This window comes from Fukomys damarensis, unplaced genomic scaffold, assembly GCF_012274545.1.
Source record: "Fukomys damarensis isolate Sample0158 unplaced genomic scaffold, DMR_v1.0_HiC HiC_scaffold_31, whole genome shotgun sequence".
Classification (NCBI taxonomy): domain Eukaryota; kingdom Metazoa; phylum Chordata; class Mammalia; order Rodentia; family Bathyergidae; genus Fukomys; species Fukomys damarensis.
This window is the reverse complement of record NW_022900943.1, coordinates 6,178,576-6,202,391: the sequence shown is the minus strand read 5'-3', so window position 1 is coordinate 6,202,391 and position 23,816 is coordinate 6,178,576. Positions and strand designations below refer to the sequence as shown.

The window sequence follows — 23,816 nt, the reverse complement described above, 5'->3', positions numbered from 1 at the left end:
AGACAATTTGGAACTTTTTAGTGTTGGAAATTCCATTGGTATTTCCTGATCAGATTCTTATAAGATAAAACTAGATAAAATTTAAAACTCAGTCATTTTATAGAGTGTATTGTTTTAGTCCAGCCTTCTGATACTCAATACCCATGTGAGAAATCTCTAGGCTAGTACACATTTCACAAGGAACTTTATCAGTTGGATAAAGTCACATCGTCAACCTGTATAGTGACTGTATTTAAATATTAGCATCCTGGTTAGTTTAGGCATTGCTATTCTCATGACCATTACTTTGACATTACTGAGAAATAGTCTAAGTCCTAGTTGCTTGTACAAGAAGAAACTGAATGTATATTTCCTCCCTGAGTGATGATTTAGGGAATTCATGTTTGGTTTCCTTTCCTCCAATCATATTTTTATTAAGGGCCAGTGTGAACTATGCATTTGTGGGAAATGTTCGGATATTCAAACAAAAGGGATTTAATTGTTCCCATATATTTCTATTAAAACCCATAAACATGATCTGTTTCCTCCATGGATTTGGTCCAACTTTACCTATAAATAATAGGATGCTATTTAATGTCCCAGAATTTTCTGTGACAGAGGTCATCAAAATAGAACAATCCTCTCAAACAGATCTGAAAGGATTGGATTTGTACATTGTTTGCCAAGCTGAAAGACCTACTGTTGTCTAATGGCCCAACAGTCATAGGCCTTGCCCTACTCCCCTGTTGTATCTCTGTCTAAGCTCAACCAGTGACTTACCCAAGGGTACTGAGCCACCAAGAACTCAGTATCATTAACAACAGTTCCACTATCTTCCTCCTTTTGGTTCATCTCCTTAACCAATCCAAGCCACTTCGGGAATCTTTGGAAGGATGCCAGAAAGCTTGGCTGGGGCACATCCTTGGTTGCAATCAAAGTTGTTTTAAGATCTACCGTGTAGGAAAAAAGATCCAAAAGGATAAACTTAAAGCTTTTGAAATCTCTCACTTAATTTTAAGTTGCAAACAACTTCACTAAAGGAAATTGCTTTGCCAACACTAGTTTATGAAATAATGCATTTGGTATAGGTTGAGGAATCCTCAGTAAAAACTGCAATGTAGCCCTTAAATATCTGCACCTTTTTAAGCCATAATTTTAAAACTAGCAGGAATATAATTTATTCTAAAGTTATTGTTATGCTCTGAAAGTAAAGGCAGTGGCATACCATTTTTTTCCAGCAGCATAATTGTCATTAAAGGAATATATTCAATTATTTCCTATTTTCATTTGCAAGAGTAAAGCAAATGGAAACCAGAAAAGTATAAGCCTACTTACACAAAGGAGTGAAATTTGAATTTTTGTCCACCACTGTGAATTTCTAATTATGACTATGTATTACCCTGTGTGAATCACTGGAATGACAGGTGGTAGAAGTTGAACATGTATTCATTTTGGAAGGAAATGATTCTGAATATCAGTGCCTTGTCTTCCCTGCCTCCTTCTTAGTATTTCACTGAGAGGTGCACAATCCAGTTTGCTGCTAGACAAATCACATGTCCTTATGCAATTCGACTTACTGTTGCTTTAAATTGCTAAAAGACCTTTGAAAGAAGAATGCAGTGGTTACCACTGTAAAACTAGAGGTAAAAGGAAGCAGGCTTGACTGCAAAAGTACACAAGAGAGCTCTCAGTAGTCAAGGGAAATGTTCTAGATGGGAAATGGGGTGGCTAAATAGGTGTATGCACCTTCGGAAAGCATGTAGCCATACTGTAAAACTCTGTACACTGTATTTGTTTGTTTTTATTTATTTTATTTATTTGTACCAGGGATTGAACTTGGGACCTTGTGCTTGCAAGGCAGGTGGCAGCACCACTGAGCTAAATCCCTGGCCCTACCATGTTTTATAATGAGAAAAAAATCAAGATGAGGATGTAAATCAAGCAATACTCACATGTAGGACTCACTATGTTTTGCTGTCTTTGCTTTTTGTCCCCTTTCCTCCCGTTATTTATCAGTGTGTATCACGTATTCTTCATTTTGGGGAACACCTTTAACCCGCTGAGGTTTTGAAATTACGTCCTCTTCCTCTCATTTCCTGTCCTCTTGCTTTGTTTTGTCATGTGGGTTTCCTTTGCTTTTTATTATTGAGATGACTAATCAAAGGTTCTACATATCATATTTAAAACTGTAGGTTTTGTTTTTTTTTAATTGTTTGTGTTTCTGTCAGATGTCCCAAGTGTTTCCTTTAAGGTGTTATTATTGCATCCATTTACACAACTGAATAGAAACAAAAGCCTCCTGATTTCCAGGTAACAAATTACAGAAGCATTTTCATAATACATAGATCACCACATTATTCCGGATCCTAGTTGTTCCAGTTAGCTGAAAAAACTGCTATTGGAAACTGTTCTCCTTTTCTCTGAATTTTTGGTATCTGTCTTCTCCATTGTCAGAACACACCTGTGTCTTTTTCAGGCAATCTGGTAAATATTATAACATTTAAGCATTGCAATGACATTGATGCATAACTGAGTCCTAGCCTGGCCAATCAGGACTCAGATCGTGTGGGTTTCAGGAAACCAAGATGATGTGTCCTTGGCCACCTGAAAAAATATGCAGAATTCAGGTTCCATATGGCATTCATTAGGCACTTTCTCTGTCCATTCCTGACAAGTTCTCCCACCGTGAAAAGTAGGTGCACGTGGTAACTTCGTTCACACACCCTGGTTCAGTTTCTCAAGGAACATGTATTGATCACTGCCACCGTTCAAAGCAGGGCTGTGAGTGGTGAAGTGGGAGTGGAGATTTTCAAAGCAATAGGGAGTGTGGGAGGAGCCCACTTGGTGGCTTGGATTTTTGAACTCCAGACAATGCAGAAAGTTCAGTGATTTATGAACTGTACTGTAGTAAGCTACAATAAAATTGTGCAGTACAATTTAGGGCATACTATATTTCTCCAAACACCAAAATTTCACTTCAACTTTAACAATTATTCTACAGCCTATAAATATTTACATTGCCTTTCTAAACATATACATTATTTACTGTACAGTCTATAAAATATGTGATTTTTCTCTGAAGATACTGTATATGGTACAGTATTATTTTTGTCCACTTTTTTCTCTCCTCAAAGAAGGCATGCCATGAATTGTGAAATTGTTTTGAAGTGAAGGAAAAGAAGTAGTGAGGAAGGAGACACCACAGACCTGAGAGAAGAGACAACCTTTGTGCTTGGTGCTTCTATTCTTGCCTGCCCATATGCCAAGACCTGTGTGGACTGAGGAAGTAAATGGCACATGTTTTTAGTGGACTGTGGGGAACTGAAAGAGAAATTCAGTGTGTATTCAACTATCTGCTATATCTTGAATCTTAAATATCCTTCCAAAGTCCATGTGCTAATGACTTGCTCCTCAGACTGGTGTTATTGGGAGTTGTAGAACCTGTACGATGTGGGCCTAGTGGGGAGTTCTGGGTCACTGCCAGCAATGCCCCCAGAGGACTGTGAGGCCTCTCTTCTTCTCTTTCACTTCTTGGCCATGCGATGAGCAGTTTTGGTCCTCCACATGCTCCTGCCATGAAATGCCACCTTGCCACAGGTCCAAAGGAGCAAGGCCAGCTGAAAATAAGATTTTTCTCTTTATAAATTGATTATGTCTGGCACTTGCTATAGTGACACTACATCCAAGGAAAGAAAGGAAAATACATACGTACACACACACACACACACACACACACACACGTCATCTATGTCATGAAAAATATGGATCATTCATCTAGCGTGATTGCCTCTGGTATAACAGATTCTATTCTCTCCATCTCAACCACATAATTGCCATACTCTCACCTCACTTGGCTTAGGTTTAGTCCCATTTTCCTGAGATGAGCAGAAAATGGACAAACTGGAAGCATTCACCAGAAAGAACTGGAGCTGATAAATACTACCAGCATTCTCCAAATCTTTAACAAATATGTAACTCCAAGTAAATAGTATTTCTAATTGGAGTGTCCCAAAGATCAAATTTCTTTAATATAATTTGAAGTAAAGACTTTGATATGAGAGCCATTTGACAAATATCTGACGAAGAAGTTAAAAAAAAAGTCAACCACAAGAATGTTTTGTCTTCGTGATGGTGATTTGGTTTGAAGTTATCTAGTTAGGGTCCAGACTTGATTCACATTCACTGGAATGCACAGTGCCATTAGTTCTCCAGATTGTAGAGAAAACCAGCTTCATCTGCAGAAACTCAGGATGGAGGGGGGGGAGGCTTAGACCTCATTAAATGCCATTTAACACTTAGCTGGATGTCAGCATATTTTGAAGGAGGGCTATTAGTTCATGTATACAAGAAGTTATCAGCACTTTGATAAGTCAAAGAAACCAAGCAGTGAAGCCCATTAGATGGTACTCAACCAACAGCTGGGCTATCAGAAATGTTTTAGAGAAATTAGATTGAGATTGACAGAAAACATAGCATTTACAGGGAAGTAGTTTTATTTAGAGTCCTTACCTGGAGCCAAAAATCCTGAGTTTTGACCGACGTGAAATGATAAAACTGTCTGCAATAACTTGGTGACCTCATAGGGGACACAGAAGACAGAATCACGTAGTAACAAGGCTTTTTTGGCTTTTGTGTTATAATGGATGTAATAGACAAGATCCTGCCCAACAAACAGAGTGTTATTGCTTCCAAAGACTGTAATTCAAAACCTCCCTTCCTCTGGGTAGTCTGCTAGCTTTGCACTGAAAAAGTAAGTCTGGTATGCAGTTCTGATAATCTGGCGAGATCTAAGAATAACATTTAGGACTTTTAGAGTAATATTATTTTTCTCAAATGGGACAGCAGAAAAAAAAATGTGTGGTTGTGATCTTCAACAAGAATACATTGACAAATGAGAGGCAATCCATATGATTTTTATAGTCAGTTGGAGAAAAGCGGAGATGAGGAATAATAATAAACCTAAGCCAAAACATCCAGAGTATCCAGATCAGTTCAAATCTAAGGCATATTTATAGGTAAGCCCGGCATTTTCATGAAGAATGAGCACATGAAATTATAGCTGTGTGCCACACTAAGCAAGTCATCCTGAAGTAGTACAGATCTAAAACATTCAAGAGAAGCCCAGTGATCAGGTACTAGCAAAAGGAAAATGAGAAGTCATACACATGTTCATGTCAAGTTTTAATCCATTTTCGTAATTGTGAGGCCTCCATGAATAGCTAATTGGAGACCATGACTTTGGATAATTGAGTAATTGGACCCCATATAAAAATTTTGGAGAAAAGTCAAGCACCACAGAATATTTTAAAGCTGGTAACTTTTTTCCAGAATATTTGACTTTAACTTATTCGTTCTGCTAGTAATTAGATAACATATCTTATTTTGTCTAGTAGTACTACTTCTCATACATAGCTACAAATTGTGTCACTGGTACAGGGAGGAAGCCTAATAATGGGTATCTATTCACCTTGCTGGTCCAAGAGGGTGACTAAAATTACTTGAATGAGGGTTGGGGGTAGGGGAGCCAAAAAAAATAAAAAATTAAATTTAATAAATATGAATTTAATATTTATCAATACTAAAATATTATTAATGTGATAAAAATATTAAAGGTCTATTTCTTTTGTTCTATTCTATTCTTCAGAGGATATCCAATTCTGCTAATGGAATAAAAGCTAAAGATTTTATGAATTTTTATTCTTTGCCACACACTGGTCTACATTATGTGTACTTATTAATTTACTCCAACTTCTCATTTATCATGAGGCAGATATCATTACAGGAACATTTTACAGGATTGGAAACTGAGATTTAGATAAAGTCTAACTTGCCCAAAATTATATGTCAAGGAAATGGAAGAGCAAATATTTCAAGGCTCATACATAATGACACAACTTGGTTTAACCCAAGTTCCTTTCTGAAGTAGTCTTCAGATAACCCAATAGAAAAGTATCCTTTGTTTACCAAAATAAATATTTATTCAGAAAGTGCTAAAAAATTTTGATGTCTTGGTAAATTTTAACGTAATTATAATCACGATATAGTAACTGATGTATTTAGAAGAGAATGAGAGATGTGAAAATATATATATATATTTTTTTTATTATATGCTGGAAATGAGAAGAGTGAGTTAAAAAGAGATCAGAAAGTCGCAAAAAATGCAATGAAAGCGAGTCCTCCTTCCATTCTGGATTATACAGCACATGTCATCCTCAAAAACCGAACAGGGGGAGGGGAAAAGGATACAAGAGGCAGGGTGCACTGTGCCCTGTTTTGCTAAGTCTTGATGACTGGAATGATGCCTTTTCTGTCCTGGTTAGGAGCTCAGCGAAATATCTGCAGTGACGCTGCTTTAATTACTTATGGATCTTTCCTTGGCCTCTTGGCATTTGATATTGGAGACCTGTCTGGCAGGAAAATGGTTTGTGAGAGGCTATTATAGACATCACATTGTAAAGTAGACAAGACAACATATTTGCCTCAAGTTTGCCCTTGTCCAAAATAAAGACTATTTTGTAGACTGTTGGAGACATTATTAGATTATTGTAAGGACAGCTGAATTTAAATTTTAGCCTTTCCACTATTTATTTGAATTTCTGAAATATCTCAATATTTTTTCTAGATGTTTCTTCTAGACATTTTTTTTCTAGATTATTCATTCTGGAGTAGTTTTCAAGATTGCAATGAATTATTTTTTCAATTGTTGTGCAGTTTTAGTATGAGAGTAGCAAATCAGGAAAATTGTCTTCATTGATCTCTTGTTGAAAAGGTAGGTCATAATCCTTACTATGTTTTCAGGAATTCCGTTGTTTTACATATACTGACTCACAGTTCAAGTTATTAAATATTCAATCCCACATTTCCTCCTTTTCTATATTTAAATGTTTGTAGAAGATGCCAAAAAAGAAAAGGAGGGATTATAAGCACAATTATGTTTTATTAAGCATTTCATATCATTTTACACTGTGATATGTACGCTTGGATGTTTGGATAAAATGTGAGCATCAATACAATTGACAAAAGTCTGAAACCAACCTGTTGAAAGGACAGTGGAACTTAGTACTGCTGCTGTAATAATTTGGAGGCCAGGTCACCTGTTATTGATGCTTTAAGACTGGTTTGGCTCCAAGAAACTGAGCCCTTTTATCTCTATAGCAGGTGAGAACAGAGTCCTGGGTAAGGCGAACTCCCAAACACATGAGTAAAGTGCAGTTAGTATACTTCTGTTAACTACAGCAAGGTGGAGAAAAGAAACAGAATTTGTTCTGGCTCTGCCGAGGATCACAGAACGTCTTGACTCCATTTCTCAGCAGCTCTAGTTACCTAGGCTGGCTTTCATTGCTTTCTCATAGTTCCACAGGGTGAGCCCGAGTTCATTTCATCATCCAGGTTCGATTCTCCCATTTGCCTGCTGCAGCTCTGGTTCTCAGCCGAGCTAACACGTCTCCTCCAGATGGAGCGTGCGCATCTCAGTCTTTAATGATGGAGAGGAGGAGCGTGAGCAGTTTGAATAGGCATCTTTCATATTTTAATACAACTTTATATTTGGAAAAGTTAAATATAACCATTATTTCATTATGCAAATTCTGGAAAGGAAAGCTCTACAAAAGCTTGTTGGGGAATGGGGAAAATGTTAAAATTTAGAAACACATTTGAATGATTCTTTGCCTCTGTGTTTTTTAGCTAAACTGAAGAGCGAGTGGGACTTGGCCTAATCATAGCCAGGCACTGAATTGATTGGCTTCAGGTTTTTCTACCTCTAGGACACTTAGCTGTACCACAGAGAAGACCCAGTGGGGCAACTTAACCTATTCATTCAACAGGGAACACAGCTGATGTAGTTCCCTGAGAAGAGCATCGTGGGTAATTAAATTCTGGGTCAACCCCAAGGAGGCTAACTATGCAGCTGAAGTGACCAAGTTTCCTGTAGTCTCGGGCTCACATTTAAAGCAGAATAATTTAAGTGTCCAGGATTGAGAAAAGAGCATTTTAGATAGGAGCTATTTCAAAACTTGGGTTTTGTGCAGGATGTTTTGAGGATAATAGGTGCACTAATGGATTTATGGCAGGATATACTAATGGGTTGCAGTTTTTCAACCAAAATTATAGATGCTAAACACTTCTGTTGAGAAAATATAGAGGGGCTGAAAGTTGACAAGTTTGCAGAGAGTATCTATCATTAGGAAGGAAAGGCTAGAATCTCCTAGAAAGAAATTTCAGTACTGGTCTACCTATGATCCCTGCAGAGTTACTTTAAGACACGGCTTCCAGCAGATTTGCACCTATCATTAAAAGGTTCAAAAAGTGTGTTTTGAAAGGCCTTTCCTACTTCCTTTGCTTCCCAGAAAGAAACTTTTCCTTGGGGTCAAATAAAAGAGCCAAAAGGAGGAGATGCATGTTTGGTTCTTGTTTCGTTTTTGGAGGACAAGCGTGTGAGATAGAAGGAGACCATAGAAAATAGTAAAATCTAGCTTTTCTTAGTAATTTTGCTTCTAGGGCCATTCCAGGTGACTATGTCCTAATGCCTTAGTCATAGGGAGAGGAAAGATGGTAAAGCACGTCAGAATCTACGGAACTAGAGAAGAAATGATTAATTGCAATGAAGCTGGGTGCTTCAGAAAACCATCCCCACTGGGAAAGAGAAAGCTCTGTACAATTTCTTCTTCTTAAGCCTGACTTCCTCTTGCAATATTTACATGATTTGCTATACTAGGTGACCCAGATGGGATTATGTGCAGCATTTTATTCTTCTCATTCATTTCTCCTGTTAAGTCGTACTGTCTTTATCTCACATGGATCTAGGACCGGGCTGGGTTTTTCTCAGCCTAGGCCTGCTGAGACAGCTCCTGGTATGCCTATTTTGACTTCTCTCTCTGTTCTGTCTTCCCAGCAGTTGTCAATTTATTTTGCCTTCAGGCTGAACAGGGCCTCTCCCTTCCTGTTACTGCTTTGTCGCTGCCCAGTCAGCAAGTTACCCATTCTCCTTTCACGGCAGCACTTTGTCCTCTTCTCTCTCTGCTGTCTGGGAGGGAGATGCCATGTGTCTTCCGGAGTCATCCATCCCTCCTTCTGTAAGCTAGAGGAAGGGTTGTGGGCTTATGTATTGATGCATTTATTTGGTTTTTAACCTTCGTTTAGCTATAGAGAACCTGGTTTTCCAAGCCTCCCTGAGAGAGGAGAGCCCATTCGCAGGGATCACACAGGCCAGAAGTTACTGGCTTAGGGAAAGCTGTTACTTTGTTTTGAGAGCCGGCATGAGTCTGTTATTGTTGGTTACCCCAGAGGCTAATCACTCAGAGGGAGTCTGATCCTGTCCTGCCCGAGAGAGAACACCACAGAGCCTTTGTCTCCTCGGGCCTGGCCTGCCTACCGTCACAGCAGGCTCCTCCCAACCACCGCTTCCCAGAACTCCCCACCACCTCTCTGGGCCGAGCAAAACATTCACACCAGGAGCTCACAAAGGTGGACGCGGCAGGGGATTTGCAACTCTGAAGGAAATTCATCAGCTTGTCTCAAAATACAATATTATTATTATGGGTTTACCTCAAGTTTCTCTCTATTATATTCATGAAAATTTCACTGTACATAATTTTAGGACATTTTCTCATTTGTCTGTTGTGAAATATAATATGCATCTAGAAAAAGTCCAGAAAACATTTGTCAGGTTAACGTTAAAGAAAAAATAAAGAAAAGTAACTACCACTTCTTAAAACGATACCCCCCCACAACTCTTTTTTTTTTCTAGGCGGAATAAAAGAGCCCTTTAAAACTTGGTCCCTTTTGACTTATGGAAAATAAGAATATATGTGTGAAGATATTGATTTGGATTTTGCTTATCTCAATGGTGCAATTGCTTTACGTTTCTGTAGTCTGTGGAGCCATTGACTCCTTATATGTGTGGAGATCAGCCACTCCCTGCTTTCTTGAGATAAAATTTTTATTCCAGGTCACTCCCCTCATGAAATTACTGTATTAGCTCTCTTCTGCTTCTGCAAGGCTTAACCCGGGAAAAGCAAATTAATCTGTATATTGGGGAAGGAAAACACAATTCTTTGTATATATAAAGTCAAACAACTGTAAAATGCCCAAATGAATCTATATATACCCCCACATGAATTACTTTTTGAGCGCTTTAAGTTTATGATCCTACTCTCAGACCCTATAAATCACTCTATAGAAATGACTGAAGTAAAATCCGTTACCTCTATAAATGTTTATTGTGAGCCGACTCTGTACTAGGTGTTGTTCTGAATGCTTGAGCCGTATGAGTACAAAAACAAAAGTCCTTTGCTCTTACGGAGCATGGACCGTAAGCATGCTCTTACCTCATGGCAGCAAAGACAGAGGGCATACTGATCGATAGAACACATCATTGAAGGACGCAGGAATGGTGGAAGGTGAGAGTGCTACTGCAAAGCAAACCTCTCAGGTGGGTCGCAGAGGTGAAAGTGTGGGGTGGTGGGGTGCGAGTGGCAGGCAGACAGCGCTGTTAAATAGGGCTGTCGGGACAAGTCTGCCGAAGAAGACCAGGGATGGAAGGAGTGAGGAAGGTTGGGGAATCTGCCATATCGGCAACTGGGAGAAGAACATTCCAGGACGGCGGGAGGAAACCGTGGAGCACAACCCTCATAGTAGTGCCGGGCACAGGAGTCTGAGGAAGACACGAAGGCCAGAGCCGAAAGTGGGAGGAAAAGAATAGGTGGGGCAGGTCGGAGATGCTCCCCGACTCTGACCTGAGTGGATCTTCTCTGACTCTGTCTTCTGACCGATCAGACCTTAGAAGGCTCCTAACCACCGGAGAGTCTCCAGCTCTTATTACAGTGAAGGGTGCGCCCTGCAGGCCATCGACAAAAGCAGGCATGCTCTGGTTTACTTTCAAAGTGGACGTCCCAGATTTAGAACCATTGCCTCTCCACTCCGAGACCACCCTTCTTCCCTTTGGATTTGAGACCCTGCGGATGGGATTCTGAGAATCCCGCTTCGTTTTTTCACAAGCTGCTCCCTAGGAGTTAAGCGCTGCCAAGGTGGGTAGTGACACTGCAGGAGTGGAGGAGGGAAAGGGGCCTTGTTCCTCCCTGTTTTCTCCTCACCGACTTCTGATTCCGGTTTGCAGCCGATCTGAGCTCATTCAGCCAGACCCATTTGTCCTTGCCCTAGCAGCTTGCGATGTGCCTAGCACTCCGGAACTGGCTTCCTCACACCCGGGCCTGAGAGGCCTGAGCTTCCGCTTAGCATTTCCAGCCCTTTGCTCGGTTCGCCAGTCACGATAGCTGCTTCTCCGTATTTCTATTCAGTTACTCAGCTAACAATTTTATTACAGTTAGCAGTTATTTAAACGAGATGTTTTGTCAACATAACCGGTGTGATTTCTGTCTTCCGAATGAGCTGAGCGCTGCCCAGTAAAAGGAATCTCTGTAGGTGCCGGGCTGAGATTAGACTGCTTTGGGGGAAAGCAGAAAAAGGAGGGCTTGTCAGGCTGGCGTATAATCTAGGCGAGCAAGAATTGCCCAGGAGAGGTAAGTAGCAGTGGGGATGAAAAGTGCCTAAATTCTAGACATATTACGAAGAGAGGAGCAGCTCTGTATTCTGAAAGTTTACGTTTGTGCATCGGGAAAGAAAAACTCAAGGAAGGTTTATCTTTGAGATGTATTGTGTAAGAATGGATTTGCCATCAAAGAAGATTGGGAAAGCTGTAGATAGAGTAGATTTGGGGAAAACCAGTAAGTTTAGTCTTGAATATATTTACTTAGACATCAACAGAAATGTCCAACAGACAGTTGCTATAACTCCAGAGCTAATCTTCATTCTGTTCTGTAGCACCCTGAGCAACAATCACATCTTTTCCTACACTGAAAATAATACATGAATGATCTATGTTCTTGAAGTTGAATTATTTTGAAGAGTATCATTCAGTTAAGAACACAGATTTTGGAATGAGATAGAACTAGATTTGAATTCTGACTCCGTGGTTGACCTGCCATGTTGAATATGACATGCAACTTTTCTAAAACTAAATTTCATCCACTCTGAAAACAGGATTCTAAGGCAAACTTGCACAGTAAATAGTGCAGTTGAATAGAGGAGGTTAAAGGATATATGACAGCAAGCATGTGGTGACCTTTGAAAGTAAAATGCTCTCTTTAGTTTCCTCATTTGGAAAATGAGGACAATGCCTATTTTATAGGCTTCTATTGTAGTTTATTTTCTGTTGCTCTAATAAGATATGAGATGTTGGGTGCTTCTCTTAAAAAGGAAATATTTTTATTTAGCTCACAGTTTTAGAGGTTGAAAGCTCGAGATGGCATGGTACCATTTGTTTGGCTTCTGGAGCAGGATTCCTTGGTTGATTTACAACAAAGTAAGAAATGGAAAGGGTACAGGTTGTGTGCAGGAAAGGCTAAGCTTATAGCTTATCTTTGCTTTAAAAGATCAACTCTCATGAGAACTATTTTGAGTGCCTTGAGTATGTCATCCTTTCTGAGAGTGGTGTCCTCAATGGCTTCATGACTTTGTTCTAGCTCCACCTTTGCGGGATCCCAGTACACCTCAACACTGCCACACAAAGAAACAAATTTTCAGTCTGTTCCACAAAGTGTTAATTTCAGAGGATATTGGTAGGGGTTAATAAAGGGGTAAAATAAAGTCTGACCCCAAAGAGATAGCAGCAGGCTGCACATCGTGATTGGTCTATAGCTCAGGTAGCTCTGCCCTCAGTTACCTTCCCATCTCTTCTTCAGCGTGCCCTACCCTACATTGGCACACCAAGCTCTTTTTGGATTGACTGAAATGTCTCAGAGAATGAGAACGTATTTTCCAAAGGCTTACTCTGCTTTTCATAGTTAGGTCGGAGGAATGGATTTATTAAGTGTGTATGACTAAATCCAACTCTGCATCTTCTCTTTACCACAATCCAAGGTCCCTAGAAGCATCTGATAGCTCTTTCCAACCAAGGAGCATTGTGTAAGTTAGCAGGGAATAGGCAAGTTCTTTCCAAGTGCAGATTTTTCTGAAGGAATAAAGACTTTTAATAAAGGACATAGGCTGTACTCAAATCCTAGCTCTTCTTGCTGGCTGTGAATGCACACTAGCGACTTCACCACTCCAGTGAAAGACTGATCCTTTACAGACACTTGGTGTTACCTGTTAATACTCGAAAATTGGCAATTTTGATGGAAGACACAAAAATTCAATTGGAGACAGACCAGATTTCTATTTTGCTTTTCTAGAGGTTCACTTTGTTCCCTTCTAATCAGAAAATTGATTTTAGTTTTTTGGTGTGTGAGATGTTATTTCTCTTTATATTTTTAATTTTAGATCTCCTACTCATTTTCCCAAGATGATGTTTTTTAAATTTTGTACATATAAGGCCAGTGTCTCTTTTTCTTTGTTGGTACATACATCAATATCATTTTTATATAGTATGCCTTTGGAAATAATTTCAGCTTGGATGTATTTGGCTTTCTTTGAACTCAGCCTTCGAAACCATGACTGTAGTACCAAGTGGATCGGTACTACAATATATTGTAGAGGCTGTCAAAAAATGAAAAGAAGGGATCTGATATTTAATACTCAGACCTCCAAAGAGTACTACAATTATTTCTTTTTAAAGAAGGAGATGACTAGGAGCTTGGTTGAGACACTTCACAGTGCAAGTGATCAATGAGGTAGAGAAAAATGATTTCTTACAGAGGAACATCACTTATCCCTCATTCTTTGAGAAGTGAGTGGAAGCATTCCAGTTCTGCGGATTTTCTTCTCTTGCAGTTCACTGTGCTTTTAAAATGAGCAGCTTGGCAACACAGAAACTTAGACTTACATTTCTATCTATAAATCATGTTTGTCCCTTATGTTGACAGTTTCTGTACAAAACTGGAGGATTTCAAAGTGTTCCAGCAACAAAAATGCAAGAAATTGCAGAGCACATGCATTTCAAGTTTTTTTCTTCCTACATCAGCAGTATCATCTCAGTAAAATATAGACAGGTTTCTCAAGTGCCAAAATGGAAAATAATGAAAATATTGAAACTGACTTCAAAATGCGGAGCAGACTTGGATAACAAAACTAGTTACTGAGAGATGCCACTGAGACTTACTAAGTTGTTTGTCAGTTACCTATGTGAAGACAAATTTAGTTGGAGATATAAAGAAAGTACCACATCCCAAACTGGAGGTGAGGTGAAAAATAAAAAGCACTATTTTGAGCAAATGTTTTATTGATCAACTAGTGAGCAGTTAAATTGATGCAGATTACACCCTGTGTGCTCTTGAGGAACTTATAACTTGTTGATATCAGAAGCATTAAAACAACTACTTTAAAATGCCAAATTCAAGTGAAAGTATAGGTTAGTACAGGAAATCATTGTTTGGTTTATATACAGTGGTTTTTGCAATAGGACCATCAACCTCAGTGTCTTCTGGATCCAAGAAGAAATATTCCTGCCAACATTTTCCTCCCGGATTTAACAGCAGTGTCTGCGAAGCGCTTGGTGACCCTAAAAGCTGTAAGCCACCTAGTTCACGAATGGTCTATTCATGTGCTGAGATCTGGCCCTTTATGTTGACTTTTACAATTTCTAATTATTTTTTACAAGTGATACAAAAGAGTGGGAGATGAGAAAAAAAGAACTTTTAAACCGACTTCTTATAAATTGCATAGTTTCACTTTTCTCTTTCATTTAGTGTAAGTTCCTCTGCTATTGCCTTTATATGGTACTTATTTGTAATGATCAGTTCAATCGATGAATAGCAGAGATAGTAAATTTAATAGATTGTGCTTAATATTTTGCTCTTGAGCTAATGTTCTAAATTAGTTAGGTTTAAATGATTATGTCTCCTTTTACAACTGCCTCAAATACTAAAGCTTCTGTACCTAGATTAAGGGTATTTAAAACAAATACAGCTGGAGGAAAGAGCTTAGTGCTAGAGAAAGTAATATCTTAATGCATTGTTACTGCCTTATTGATTGGAATTGATTTTTTCCTTGCTCATTTTCATAGGTGCTCTTTTTGTGACAGCAACTGTGAAAACTGCAAAATATCTTCTACTCATGGCTTTTTGCATTCATTCCATACGTTTTAACAGAAATATCCAATCTTGCCACAAAATGTTTTAGACCAAACATGAATTACTTTAAATAGCTGTTAATAATCCCTTTGTCTTGTGTGTATTCTTCTAATCTTATTGGATTTAAATAACTCTAGTTAAACACACACAGGCACTAGCACTCACACATGATCTGTGGATCTGTGCATACTCTGTGATTTGTGTGATTAGGGATTCCCAGCTTGGACTGATTTAACAAAGGACACAATAATGACAAAGGGGCCTGAAAAGCCACACAGTGGTGATTTAAGAGGCAAGAGATCATCTCACACACAGAACACCCTTTCTAGGTTTTATCAGGTGGAAATGTTCTAGCAAGAGAAGGAAGGTGGAATGTTTGGTTTGTGGGCAGAATTGTCAGTAGTGTTTTCCCAGTCATTGTTCAGCTTTGCCATCCATGCTTTTCTTCCTACATTCTGAAAAACACCAGGCTCTATCCATCTGTTGGCTTGGTTTGTGGTTCTCAGAGGTGTCATTGTTCTTAGTCACATCCTGTTTTCCCTCAGATGGCCTTTTAGGTTCAGAGGGAGTGACAAGAGGGTCAGCATTTTGTCTTTTGTAGATCAGAAAAACACTGTAGTTTGGGAAAAACAGAATCCAACTTTAAAGTGCTCCTTTTACCTTGTAGTTTTGAAAATGAACTGTATTTTACAGTAACTGTAATTGTGCAAACTCGGTGTCGTTGTATTATTCCTAGTGGATGGAATTTCTCAGATCTATGGAATTAATTGCGGTCATTCTAGTTAGTAGTTTAAATCATTTCTCTCTTCTTCTTTCCCCTAAATGCTTCTAAAGGGAAAGAGAATTTGCCTTATTTCTGATGAGACTTTTCTCTCAGCTGAGGGGCAGGAAATAGCCACCCAAGTGAAGAAATGCTGCTAACTATAGGAGGATCCGCAAAAGCGTGAACACATGGTGGATCTCTTTCCTCGTACGGCTTCATCCCTCCCTTCTCAAGCTATTCCGGAAAATTATGTCAGACATTGCAGCATAAGCAAATGTATGTAAAACCGCATACACCTAGAGAGCATCTTGCAGTTCAGGAACCATACCCTGAAGCTTTAAAGCCTTTGGAACATACTGGCATCCTCTACTGGGAGCATCTGAATCGTGTGCTCCAAGTGTGTGACTTCCTTACTTTCCTCGCAGAATTCCACTCCAACATGCAGGCAAATCCTCATCTGTGTTGCTTTTCCCATAGCATGTTTCTTCAAATGGGGAATAAGCACCAGTGGGCTTTGCCTCCTCATGGCCCTGTAGAAAAGGCCAAAGGGACTGCTGGCCACCCAAGACCTACCTGGCCCTTGAGAAATCTCTCCAGTGAAAATACAGGCACCTTTAAGTCTAACATTTTTTCTAATGAACTGCTTTGATTATCTGATTTTCATTATAATTTTAAAAGAGAAATATATATATCTACATGCAGAGTGTTGCTTTTATAACAACCAATTTGTTTCTTTTGACTTACTCTAATGCCTCAAGTCTCCTGTGAACACAAAACCAGACAACAGCAATTGAATGAATCCAAACAGCTCTCAGTGGCTCTTCTCACTATACAGAGGGAATTTTGAAATAACTTCCCTAGTTTGCAATTGGGTGTTTTGGATTATATGTCTTCCTTTTTCCATTTATGTTTCTAGTTACATAAAGGAAGGAGACTTTTCAGTCAGAACAGTTTACAACAGACTAATTCCGATTTCCTCATGTTCTGTGGGCAGAGTGTCAAGTTTGAAATAAAGACTTGCATGAAAATTCCAACTCAGCCATTTACTTGCTATTGAATTTCACATGCTTTCTTAAATCCTGGCTGATTTGGTTTCACTTTGCATACAGTGTGACCAGGAATAGTGCTCATCTCCCGGCGATGTTTAAGGTTCAGTGAAAATTTCAGTGAGAACGGTTCCTATAACTCCCAAGACATGACAAGGGGTTCGTACGTGTTGAATAGTGAATTCACATCTGATTTGCTGTACAAAGAGAACAAGTCATAATTAGGCTCATGAACAACCAAACTTTAAATGAGATGATGCGTGACTTGCAGTATTGACTCTATTTTCATTTTCTCCTAAATTTCATAGTGCCATGTTGTGTGAGAGCTTTTCTAATTGATGGAAGGCTAATCATTTCTTGCTCATAGGCTGATATGAAACTCCTATTATTTCATTTGAATTTTTATGTAGAATTAGCTTGGCAGTGCTTCTTAATTTTATAGACTTGCTCTTTATAATAATAGGAATAGTCCTCACTTTTTGAGCAAACAAATCATGTGGTTGTGTGACTGGATGACGTATACACTCTATGATGTTGAGAAGAGTAACACAACTTTACAGATTAGGAACCTCATACTCAGAGCGATTAAATAGTTTGTACAAGATTTTGCAATGGAAGAGTTCTGTCTGGAGCCAGTTTGGATACCAACGCCTGAGCAGTTCCCTAACTGCACTGCCTACGTCTCTCTCTGCCTGGGTGATTTCCCCTGATTCTGTCATACTCACATCTGCACCACCTCTGAACCCAGCTGGGCGTCCACTCCCTGATTTAGTGTCACTGTGGCATCTCCAGACTGGGAGCACCTTTTCCGCTGCACTTTTCTGAAGAGAGGTATCTTTATACAGCGTTACCTCTTTCTGTGCTTATATTGAGCTGGTGGATGTCACAGAAGAGAATGTGAGCTAGAACCTGTGACTCTACAGCCTTTGACTGTATTTCAGTGAGCTCTTTGAATTAGATATAGGGGAAACGGAGAATGGACCAATGTTACGGTATAGTTTAAACGTATGCAAAATTTTAACAAATGACATTGTAATGGCCCACAACTACAAACCACTGGGTGTTGGTGAAGTTGGTAGCAAAATGTAGTGCAAAACACCTGTGGCTGTTTTGTTTTTAAAAATCTGTCCCTGTGTTTGTATCCCCTTTTATTATTTGCGGTCCTTCTTTTTACACTGTTCTTCATCGTGATTCTAATAAAAATATAGTTGTGAAAGAAATGTCACGTACACATATAGAAGAAGGATTCATCCATGGAAATTACAAATAATGCTTAGAACAGTATTTAATGGTACAGAAGAGAAGGCATTGGCTCATTAATTGAAAAAAGATGTTATAGAGTAATCAAGGTATGATGCTGATTGGAGGAATTGGAAATTTATGTATAAATATAAGTATCTTTATAGCACAGAAAAGAAACATGAAAAAGTTCTAAAATATGAATATAAATTACTGTCTAGGAGATATTTGGATAACAAGTGATTTTTATTTTTGTGTATTTTTTATCATCAAAAAGCCATGTAACTTGGAAAACATCAACACATTTTAAGAATAAAATTTAAAGACCATACATCTTATCAAAATGGCTAATATATAATGAAATTTATTGTATTTCTCCTTGCATGTTTTCTTGAAATTTTCATTCATATATTGAAGCTTAAATATACGTTTTTTACTTTCCAGAAATATGTTCTTGAAACAGGACTTCTCACTCAGAACTCAGAGCAGAGATCACTGGCCGTTGCTATGCTTTTTCCTTTCTTCCTTTTTTTGACTTTTAGCAGTACCTGTAGGCAGCACTTACTGCCTACATCTCTGTAGGGAACTTGTACGTGTACAGAACACATTTCTATTCTTTTCTCCCCTCGGACCCCTTTTTATTTTTCCAGCATCAGTTTAGTTTATTTATCTGATAAGTCCTTACAAGGTTAATTATCATATGTACAAATTAAAAACCAGACTAATAGGCCAAAAATAGATGAAAAACATGTAAGACAATCGCACTTAGTCATGGCGGACTATTAGTTACATTGTCCACGCTGGATTCTGATGCCTTTCCTTTTCTTTCGCTTTGTTCCTACACAGGCTGCAAAATCTATTTTTAATGGTTCTGTTTTAAATCCCTGTTGTCAGAAACATTTATTTAACCTCTAACTCTGCTCTTCTGAGACATTTTTGTTCACATCAGTTTAGATCTTGACCTTCACAACCTTACACTCGGGAAATTTTGTTGTTGTTTTGTTACTGTTGTTGTTGCTTTAAAAAAAAAGGTTTGATTGAAATTCTTTTGGCCAACTCTGTTAGATTTGGAAATAGTTCAGCTCTCGATTATTACTTTATTTTTCTCTCCTCTGACTTAAGATTTCACTGTGAAAGCGAAATGATCCAGAGCCTGAATAAAAGGTCCAGAGCCTGAACAAAAGATCCAGAGCACAGCTCTGGACGGGGTCTTCCTGCGCCTCCGGTAAACTGAGGGGACAGGGTCACGTCCATATCAGATAAGGGAGACCGGGCATCCGTAGAGCACCTTGGAATGAGATGAAGACCTTCCCTTTCTGAGGAGCTGTGCAAAGAGTTTCAGGGTGTTCAAGGAGAAGTGCACGAAGGAAGAACAGGACCGAGCAACTCCCCATAGTCTACCACTCCCTCAGTCTCCCCACTCCGGAAAAGCGCTCTGAAGGCTTCCATTTGGTCACTAATCTTCCACGCATCACTGACCACAGCCCAGGACCCAGGGGCACAAGAAGGATCACAGTAACGGCCACGTAACTCTGACTCCCATTCTCTAAGGTGAGATTTCCTAACCAGCGACGACGGAGAGCATCCCACGCCTGTCCAGGTGTGCCATCCTTTCATGTACCACCCGGAGCTCAGATTATTTTTTTCTCCACAGTTTTGACTCTTGTTGTGACCAGAACCGGCGATAGGTCAAAGTCGATGCCAGCTCGGTGATGACAGTGGACCATGACACCTGCTGAAGATGGCACCAAGAGTGCTATCTACACTAGTCTATCATTTGGGAAAGGCTCAGACTTGGAGACAGGGCAACTGAGTTTCCTCAGTTTACCAGCTGAGTGACCTTGGATAGATATTCTCTTTGGCAGAGATAGCTAGCAGCCTCCAAAGATCAAAGAAATTCTTCACTACTAGAATTCAGAACAATGGGCCCAGCGAAACGATGATTATTCACTAAGTTCCTCCACAGCTGAGTGGACACGCATGCCACGATTTGGACCATGATGGAGGTGATTTCTGGGCTATCTGTGAAAACAAACTAAAGGCAAAGAGCCCAGGGTCATTTTGTCACTGCCGTCTGTAAATGGGGGAGCCTGGAGCTCCCGCAGTCATGCTGGGTTTTGAGCTGATTTTAGAAATGTAAATTATGTGTTAAAGATGGCAGAACAGACAAAAAAAAGCTGGGGACCAAAGTGCACCCTGAGTTCACTATTTTCAGGTGTGCCTTAGATGTGAGAGAAATGAACTGCAAGTTCGTGTAAGCTGCTGTTTTCTCCTGTCATATGCAGCCAACCTGTAGTTTAACTAATCGTCCTCAGCTTGATAATTAGAAGAGGAGCAGGGCCTAAATCCAAGGGTGATTGTAAGTGCTGTATCTAATCCAGGAAACAATACAGACACAGCCTTTTCTATACTCTCTATAAAAGTTAAACATGATCAGTAAACCAAGCCTTACTGTGCACTTGATAAATGTTATATCCAAAGAGATTGCAATCCTGAGTTTCATGAGTCCAGCCTTGAAATGGAATTTCATTTAAAAATCATAGTGTAGCCACAAAATAGTTAAAACTCAGTCACAATATTGTCGGAGCTACTCAAAATAAAGCAAGTGAGCACAATCTGAAATCTAGAGACTCCTTTTCTATACTCTCTATAAAAGTTAAACATGATCAGTAAACCAAGCCTTACTGTGCACTTGATAAATGTTATATCCAAAGAGATTGCAATCCTGAGTTTCATGAGTCCAGCCTTGAAATGGAATTTCATTTAAAAATCATAGTGTAGCCACAAAATAGTTAAAACTCAGTCACAATATTGTCGGAGCTACTCAAAATAAAGCAAGTGAGCACAATCTGAAATCTAGAGACACTTAATTTTAAGTGGAGAATGTTTTTATTAGTTATTTTTTTTTTTTTTTTTTTTTTTTGGTACCAGGGATTGAACTTGGGTCCTATGTTTGCGAGGCAGGCAGTGGAACCTCTGAGCTAAATCCCCGGCCCTAGTTATTCCTTTTTAAATAATCTGAAACTTAGAACAATTTGCCATCATATTAAAAATAACTTCTGCATTCCCTCACTTAGATTCCTCAAATGTTAACAAGCCATTGTGTTTACATAGTCACTCACTTATAAACCTGTTGCCACAATGATTTTCCTTGAAGCTTTTGAGAGCAAGTGGCAAAATGATGTCCCATAGCCCCGAAGCGTTGTAAGATGCATTTTCCAAATAAGGACATTCCCCCAAACAGCCACTACATGACACTCCACTCAGGAGCTGAGATAGCGCGAACACCCGCCATGAGCTCCTTCAATTTCATTGATGCCCTCACAAATATCTTGTTTTTCTTTCTGATCCAAGATCCCACCCAGAAAGCCCCAGACATCAGCTATCATGTACCTTCAGGCTTCTTCAGCCTGGAACACTTCCTTGGACTTTCCTTGTTGTTCTCATCCTTGACAGTTTACAGAGTACAGGTCTCCCATTTTATATCTCGACCCTAATCACAGAGCCACTGGCTACCTCTTCATGACCAGACCTGGATCCTGGACTTTTGTAAGAAATCCTGGAAGTGGTGTTGTGTTTGTTATCAGAGCATCCAAACAGGAGGCCTCGCATTCCTTGGGGTCAGAACCACGGTCACCTGTTGGTGCTGGTGTCAGTCACATATCTAGGTATATGTGAGTATGTCGCTGTACACGTGTTATACCTGAGTATTCTATATATCCTGTGAGTTCATACTGCTACGGACAATTCCACCCTAATATCTCCCTCAAACTTCTGTTCTTTCTCCTTTCTCTGCTTGTAATTATTTTCTCTAGCAATGCAAATTTTTTCTCTAGTATTGCAAAGTAAATGAACAAGTACTCAATATATTTGTTTGCTCAGTCAGTTTATTTATGGAACATACCTGATTCTCTCGTCATTATGACCATTACCCTAACCTGCCCTGCCATTCACCTTACATCTTTGACTTTTGTTTTCCACGGGGTGGGGGGGAACCAAAGAAGTGGGGAAATGGGAAAAGAAGAGGCACAATACTGTTTCATTCCTACCTCATTCCTTTTGCTCACAACCTGCCCCTACCCTGAAGAGTTAATACCTAATCCAAAGCACATTACCACTCACTGATACAGACTTTTTTGTACTTTTAAAACTTATCGGTGGATGCAGTCTGTGGTTAAGTAGATGTCTTTCTATGGACCAGGAGTGAGGCAACATATTATGGTGGAGTGTGAGGTGGAGCAAAACCGCAAACCTCCTGAGCCCAGAAGTGAAGAGAGAGAGGAAGAGAACAGGTCCCACATTCTCCATCGGGGCCCTCCTGCACTAACCTAAGGACCCCTGAAGGCTCCATCCCTGAAAGGTTTTCCACCTCCCAGCAGCACCCTGGGGACCGAGCTTTAGCACATGAGTTTCTGGAGGACCCAGCCTTGGATCTTCTACCCCTTGAATGTTTTTTGAAATAATACGGAGACACCACAGGGTCATAAAGCTGCTGTACATGTTGTTTTCTAATCTACTGATGGAAGGAGACTAACCTTGAAAAGGAAGAGGCCTTTTCTTTCATTGGGCAGATTCTTTTCCAAAATTTTGACACGCAACATATTTCAATTCTGCAGAAATTATCAACCAACGTATTTTCCTCTGGGCACTAAACCTGACAACTTCCTCCGCTGTAGTCATACAGAGTCGAAGGGAATGGCCAGCAGCTTTGAATCCATCCCCAATGACAGAGCCACTGGAAAGAAAGAAGCAGGTTCTTTCTTGGAGTAGAGTTCTCTCTTCCCCTGCCTCCTCGTCCTTACCAACATGTACAGGGTTTTGAACTGTGCCAGCAATAGTTCTTGATTGTTGAGATTTGGTTAAATTCATTATGGTGCTAATCCTTTTCTAACAAAATCTTCAAAGAGAATGCCATGTGTGCTCCCACTAGGCATAATTCACTATGGATTGATAGACGGATTTCTTGAGTGGCACAATATAGCAAATCTCAGTTAAAGCAAGGTCATCATTTCACTATGGCAGTTTCCCTAATTTCAGAGAGTCAAGTTTCCACATTTTTTCAGGTTCTTCAGTTTTGCAGCCACAGCTCCACACAAGGCAATCAGATATGCCCAACTTCAGTGGCTCACTGGGAAAGTGTCACATGTGATTCCAGGGAAAGTAGTGGAGAAAACCGTGGCAGTTTCTTGTATGAGCCAACATAATGATCCACAGAAGCCTCAGGATTTTGGTCCTGTCAAATCGTCCTTAGAGTAACATTAATTGGTATTTGCATTTGAGTAACACAAAGATTAACATTCTTTCCAGCGTGTCTAGTTTACTAACAAGAATGAGGAACAGGAAGGACTAAACCCAATACCACAAAGACTGTCTTTTGCTCAGAATGAGCTTCAAGCCATAATAGGTGGGCTTCTTTGTCTTTGCAGAACTCCCCAAGCAATGAAGGGAACAAGCAAGATGCCTCCTCTCTGGCGCAGGAGTCCTTTGTGCTGCTCTGCCAGTTGGGATGCTTCTGGTTGCTTTTTAATCCTTGGTTCCTTTACCTCTTGGGCCAGGCCCTGGGGCAGTCTTTGCAGAGGGCCCTCGACACTGGAAATTCCTCCTTTGGTTGATCAAAGCTGTGCAGCCTGACCCCACCCCAGGAAGTGGTGGCAGACACATCTGTTCAGCCTGGCCTCCTGCCAACAGGGGATTTACTGGGGGTGAGTGGGGAGAGGGACTTTTATG

General features: G+C 39.8%; 1 long non-coding RNA gene across 1 annotated transcript in view; it reads left to right on the top strand.

Moving 5' to 3' along the window:
* LOC104866773 overlaps positions 1 to 20,684 on the top strand; it is a 115,196-nt gene extending 94,512 nt beyond the window's left edge. Inside the window, exon 3 of the long non-coding RNA XR_004514879.1 lies at positions 19,212 to 20,684. This is a non-coding gene — a long non-coding RNA (uncharacterized LOC104866773). The remainder of the gene's footprint in view (positions 1 to 19,211) is intronic.
* Positions 20,685 to 23,816: the final 3,132 nt, after the last annotated feature.